This window comes from Populus euphratica, unplaced genomic scaffold (assembly GCF_000495115.2).
Source record: "Populus euphratica unplaced genomic scaffold, PopEup_1.0 scaffold518.1, whole genome shotgun sequence".
Classification (NCBI taxonomy): Eukaryota; Viridiplantae; Streptophyta; class Magnoliopsida; order Malpighiales; family Salicaceae; genus Populus; species Populus euphratica.
In genome coordinates, this window is record NW_011500219.1 from 217005 (window position 1) to 223956 (window position 6952).

The window sequence follows — 6952 nt, forward strand, 5'->3', positions numbered from 1 at the left end:
TATAAGAAAAATAACAACAATAAACATTAAAAGATAATTATAACAAGCATGAATAAAATTATAAGAAGCTTGAATAAAAAGGCGGTAATACCGGCCAAGCACTTTAGACAATAAATAAAAACAATATCAACCAAATAAAATGAAATAAAATGAAATAAACAAGAAAAATATTAGCAACTAATAAGAATAGACAATAAAAGAAAAATGGTTGAACCAACCAAAATCCAACAATTAATAGTCCAGTCCACAGTCCAAAATCCGAAACGTTAAGGTCAAATTTTTTTTTAGGCGGTAAAACCAGCCACTTGATTTGTTTTTTAATTTTTTTTTGAGGCGGTAAAACCAGCCAATTAAATTTTTTTTATATGATCTTTTTTTAGTTTTCCAATAATCAAATCTAAATTTGTTACCTTTGCTTGCTAGCTCCTCGGCAACGGCGCCAAAATTGCTTGACCGCTTTTTATGATCGGCTTGTTTTAACTCGCAAGTGCACGAGTGTGCGATGTAGCAATTAACTTGGTAAGATCGAGGTCATATCCACAGAGAGCTAGATCTGGAAATTAAGCTAAGTAACAAAAAAAACTCAAGAGAAATTAAATTAACAATAACTTGGTTGAAAATAATTGATGGATTTGTTTTTAAAGATAAAAAAAAAATGTAAATAGATTTTAAATGACAAGAAAAGTAAGTCTTGGTCCAAATCAATTTTAATGGTGATGTATTGGTGATTTCTTCAACATATATAAGATAACTCAACCTAATATCAACGATGGTGATATTAGATTGGAAGATATTACAATGAAGATTAGAAAGATGAAGATTGATTCTTGCTTAAGAATGAACAAGTACTTTCATATTAAGTAAGACATTGAATCAAGCAATCTCTATACCAAAACTAAAGTTTGTGCATAAAAATTCAAGATTATAACATTACCTAAATGATTTCTAAAATTTCTTTACAATAATAAATCATTCATGAAGAAAATAAGAAGATAAACATTAAAATTCATTCATATCCTAAAGAACTCACCTCAATCACCATTATCCTTGATTTGGATCCAAGAAAGAGTTTAGCCAACCATGATTATATATAAGAACACTTCAATAAACATGAAAGAACTTGAATCCAACTGAAATAATAAGTTTTACAAACTAAAGAACCGAAATTTATAAAGAAGAACACAATACAATTTCAGAAAAAATTCGGACACAAATCTGACTCTAACTTTGGACAGCAATTCGACCCTCTTAGAAGCTTTTTGTGGAGAAGTCTATTAGAGACATATTTATAGGCAATTTTGTCACCTTTCCAGAACATTAAAAAACAGCTCATTTGGACACCTGAGTCAAAAGTTATGGGCAAAACACAGAAAGGTGTTCTGAAAAATCAAATCAAGACAGCTTTACAACTACTTTGGTGCACGTTTTTCTTCCTCATTTATGAGGTGTCTCCTTCTTCTTTTTGACCCAAAATAATGTTAAAACATCCCCTCCAGCTTTCCATCCATGTGCTTGCCTTCTTGGATCAATGGATTACCCAAAATAAATCAATTGTTATTTGTTGTGTGGACATGTAAGATCATGGATTGTGTTTGGGTTGATTTGAAGGTTTATTTGGGTTGATTTTGGGCTGAATTTGAGCATCAAATAAGTATACAAATGTCTCTTCAATTCTTTGTTTTGAATTCCGACGTTGAAGTTTTTGAATTAATTCATTTAAGCTCCAAAAACCTATCGAAACATTAAAACAAACTTCATTACTAAAAAAACACATCAATTATTATAAAAACAACCAAATAAAAACAATAAATACATATGTAAAATAAGAGACTTAATGACACTTTTGATGCACAATCAGTTGCATATTGGATTATTACATTATTTATGTTCTTTTGTTAAAGGTAACAACTAAGGGTAAGAGATTGTATATAATTAAAAAAAAAAGAAAAAAAAAGGAAAAAAAATGATAATAATAAAAATGCAGATAAGTTTGGTTTCGTAGCCTCCCTAACCTAAGCAATTAAGCCCGAAGGGGTGTTTTAACACCTAATACCCTAAATTCAACTGACTTGGAGCTATTGGCTCAACGCTTGTTACATGGGTTAAGGAGAAAAGCTTAAGGGAATCAAACATTGCACTATCTACATATCAGTATCTGCGACCTGAGTTACTAAGCTCGTAGGGGTGTCTTAACACCTAATGCCCTAAGACCAACTGGTCTGGGAGTCATTAGCCGAAAGCTCGTTATATGGGTTAAAGATGTATGATGTTTTTAAATTATATGTATATATATTTAAAAAAAAAGAAAAAAAAAGACAAAAATAATAATCCCAACCCAAGGAAGTTAACCTTAAACATTATAACAAGAATTTTTTTTTCTTCTAAGTAAAACCCCATAACTATGTGTTGATATATTGAGGACAAAAGAAAGGTTTATTGATATCTTGTTTAAGAGGTATTGAGCATATATATAAATTAATAAGAGTTTGTTTATCTGGATAACTTAATGAAAGTTGAATGGTGAATACCTTGCTTTGCAGAATTTGCAAATTATTTTTCTATTTTAACGCTTTGATTACTAGGGACTAGTAATAATCTGGTTGGGAGGATGATTAGTACTTAAAAGTGCATTTTTATTAAGGTTTTATATCATGATTTTGCATTTGAAGTATCAATAACTCCTTAACTAAAACATGTTTTATAATAACATATCTAATAATATAGGATTCTTTTAATTTATGGTAAATGTTGATTTTAAATGCAAGTCTATCGTATAAAGAGATAGCCAAACTTAGAAAAGAGATGTTGGTGCAGTCCAAACCGGAACACTATTTGGTAATTGGGTCATATTTGGAGCTGTAGATCTTGGATTTAAGTCTACTTTATATGGATGGAAAGATTAAACATGGGCCTATAACTTTCATAGAAGCCCAAGATTTAAAAAGTCATTTTCAAGTCCAAATTGTAGCAATAACAAAGAAGTCTGAATCTATCCTACAGCCCGTACACTATTCAGTGTTTGGCCCATATCTAGAGTTCTAGAATTCCAAATGACCTCTATGTTTTTTCCTAGAAAGCTTAAACAATTTCCTACAACTTTCATGTTTTGGAGTGGTTCCAATTTTAATGTTATCAGTGATGTATGTTGTATAACATTTGGTACAACAAATGCTTAGCACTTTCATAGCCCATACTGTATGGTATAGCCGACACCTGAGCTATGAAAGGAACTTGATTTGTTGTTAACATAAGTTATAAGCATGAATGCCTGACAATATTTACAAGTATTAGTATTATTCAAATAAAATAACTAATGTAATCATGTTAACAATTTATAATGTGATTGGAACCTCCTCTGTGTGTGGTTTCCATTTGAATAATAAGAGTTTATACTATAATTATTTGACATACCATTAGTAGATCTCCTAACCTTGACATTTATTGTTATCATTGTTTAATCCTTACGTTAATCTTTCATCTCAAAGTTTTCATCAACTTTTTCTTCTTCTTTTTTCTTCTTTATAATCATTATTATTATTAGTATTAGTATTATTATTAGTATTACTACTATTATTATTGTTGTTGTTGTTATGGTTTATAATTGTTGTTTATAATTTATACAATTAACCTCCCTGTGGTTTGACCCCGGTCTTGCCTCTTGGTCGTATCAACTATGAAAGGAACTTGATTTGTTGTTAACATAAGTTATAGTCATGAATGCCTGATAATATTTACAAGTATTAACATTAATCGAATAAGATAACTAATGTAATCACGTTAACAATTTATAATATGATTAGAACTTTCTTTGTGTGTGGTTTCCAATTGATTAATAAGAGTTTATATTATACTTGTTTGAAATACCATTAGTGCATCATCTTACCTTGACATTTGTTGTTATCATTGTTTAATCCTTACGTTAATCTTCTATCTCAAAGTTCTCATCAACTTCTTTTTTTTTTATTACTATTACTACTACTACTACTAGTATTATTGTTGTTGTTGTTGTTGTTGTTGTTGTTGTTATTATCTATAATTTATTTAATTAACCTCCCTGTGGTTTTACCTTGGTCTTGCCGAGTTATTTATTACTTCGATACTCTTACACTTAGAAGAAGATATTAATTTTTTGGTCGTGTCAAGTTTTTGGTACCATTGCTGGGTAGGTAAATTCTTGTACAAATTATAGTATTTATTTATTTTTTTTATTTTTTTGTATCTAACATTATTTCTTTTATTTTGTTTCCCCTTCTTTTGTTTTCTTCTTCCTTTTATTTATTCCTACATATGCATGAGAGTGTGGTCACGTACATTAAGTAGTAGACATTGTAGGGTATCCTAATCATTTTTAAAAAATATGGCAGAAAAAGATAATCAGTCGCTTCATAATGAGAATAATAACAATAACCATGTTAGAACACTTAGAGACCATATGAATCCCAGAAAAACAAGTGCACCATCATGCATAGTTTTCCCTCCTGATGCATCTCATTTTAATTTCAAGCCAGACATTATTCAAATTTTACCTTCTTTTCATGGCTTAAATTTAGAAAATCCATACTTGCATTTAAGGAAATTTGAGAAGGTCTGTAACACCTATAATAACTCAAATTGTAGCATGAACACGATCAAATTAAAACTTTTTTCTTTTTCATTAAAAGATAAATCTAAAATATAGCTATAAAGTTTGAGACCTAGATCTATTCGTGCTTTGGATGAAATGCAACAATAGTTTTTAATGAAGTTTTTTCCTTCACACAAAACAAACTCTTTCAAAAGACAAATCACCATTTTCACTCAAATACTAGGAGAAACATTTTACTAATGTTGGGACAAATATCGAGACTTGCTTAACACTTGACTTCATCATGGTTTTGAAACATGGAGATTGGTTTCATATTTTTATGAAGGGTTAACACCTAGAGATAGGCAAATGGTTGAATTGATATGCAATGGAACTTTTAAAGGTAAACACCCTAATGAAGTAATGGAGTACTTAGACTTGTTAGGTGAAAATGCTTAAAATTTGGAACCCGCAGGTACTTATAAGGCACCGAGCAAAACTCAACCTCATACATCTAGTGGAGGTATGCATAATCTTAGGGAAGATCATAATTTCAAAGCCAAGTTTGCATCTTTAGTTAGAAAAGTGAAGGCACTAGAATTAAAAAAGAGTGGTCAATTAAAATCTGTGAAACAAATGAACACTCAACCAATGATTGTCCAACTTTGCCTTCTTTTAAAGAATGTCTCCATGAATAAGACCATGCTTTAAATAGTTTTCAAAGGCCCAATAATAACCCATACTCGTAAACATACAACTCTAGTCATAGAAATCACCTAAATTTCAATTGGAAGAGTGAGAACAACAATGCGTAAACTTCATAACCACCATTTCAAGCACATCATAATTTTCAAAATTCTCATAGATGCATACCTTTTTATGCTCCCCTTCATAGAAAAAATCTTGAGGAAACATTGCATGCGTTCGTTAAAAAGCAAGAGGCAATCAACACTTAACTTGCTTAAAGCATGACAGATTTTAAAAATACTCTTGTAAAGTTCACATTTGTTTTAAGTTTCCAAAAGAAAAGTAAGTTTCTATCTCAACCACAGCAAAATTCCAAGGGGCAATACAATGCAAATGTAAGTAGTTCTGGAAGCCAATACATAGATTAAGTCAAATTAGTCACTACTCTTCACAATGGTAAAGTTATCGAAAAACCCACTCTTGAACCTTATGAGAAAGATGATGAGTTAATCTCTAAGGGTAAGGAAGGGGTTGAATCTGAATATTGCAAAGAAAAGACTGTTTCCCTGCCAGCATTTCCATTTTCTCATGCCATGACCAAACAAAGAAAAGTCAATCACAACTCTGAAATCTTTGAAACTTTCAAACAAGTAAAGATCAATATATCTTTGCTAGATGCTATTAAACAGGTTCCTTCCTGTGTTAAATTTTTGAAGGATCTGTGCACTGTGAAGAGAAAACTAAATGTGAAAAAGAAAGCCTTTTTAATTAAGCAAATAAGTGTCATTCTTCAGAATAATAATAATTTAAAATATAAAGACCCTAATTGTCCTATAATTTTTTACTTTATTGGAGAACATAAAATTGAAAGAGTCCTATTTGATCTTGGAGCTAGTGTGAATTTACTTTCATATTCAGTTTTTCAAAGTCTTAATCTAGGTGAGTTAACACATGGTACAACAAATATTTGGCACTTTCATAGCCTATACTGTATGGTATAACCGACACTTGTGCTATGAAAGAAACTTGATTTGGTGTTAACATAAGTTATAATCATGAATGCCTAACAACATTTACAAGTATTAATATTAATCGAATAAGATAACTAATGTAATCATGTTAACAATTTATAATCTGATTGGAACCTCCTTTGTGTGTGATTTCCAATTGAATAATAAGAGTTTATACTATACTTGTTTGATATACCATAAGTGGATCCTTTAACCTTGGCATTTGTTGTTATTATTACTTAATCCTTATGTTAATCTTCCATCTCAAAGTTCTCATCAACTTCTTTATTATTATTATTATTATTATTATTATTATTATAATTACCATTATTATTATTGTTGTTGTTGTTGTTGTTGTGTTATTGTTATTTGTAATTTATACAATTAACTTCCTTGTGGTTTGACCTCGATCTTGCCGGGTTATTTATTACTTCAATACTTCTGTACTTGAGAGAAGATATTATCAATTTTTGGTTGTGTCAAGCGTGTCTAAAGTTGAACGTGTTAAATTTTTTTTAAATTTTAAATTTAATTTTTTAAAAGATACTAAAATTACAATCAAAATATATATATTTTTTAATTTTAAAAATAAAAAAAATCAAGTTATGAAAACTTCAATCCACTTAATAGCCATATTTTTTTAGGAAAAGGAAAGATTATGAAAATATTGTTCATGAACGGTGTTTTCACT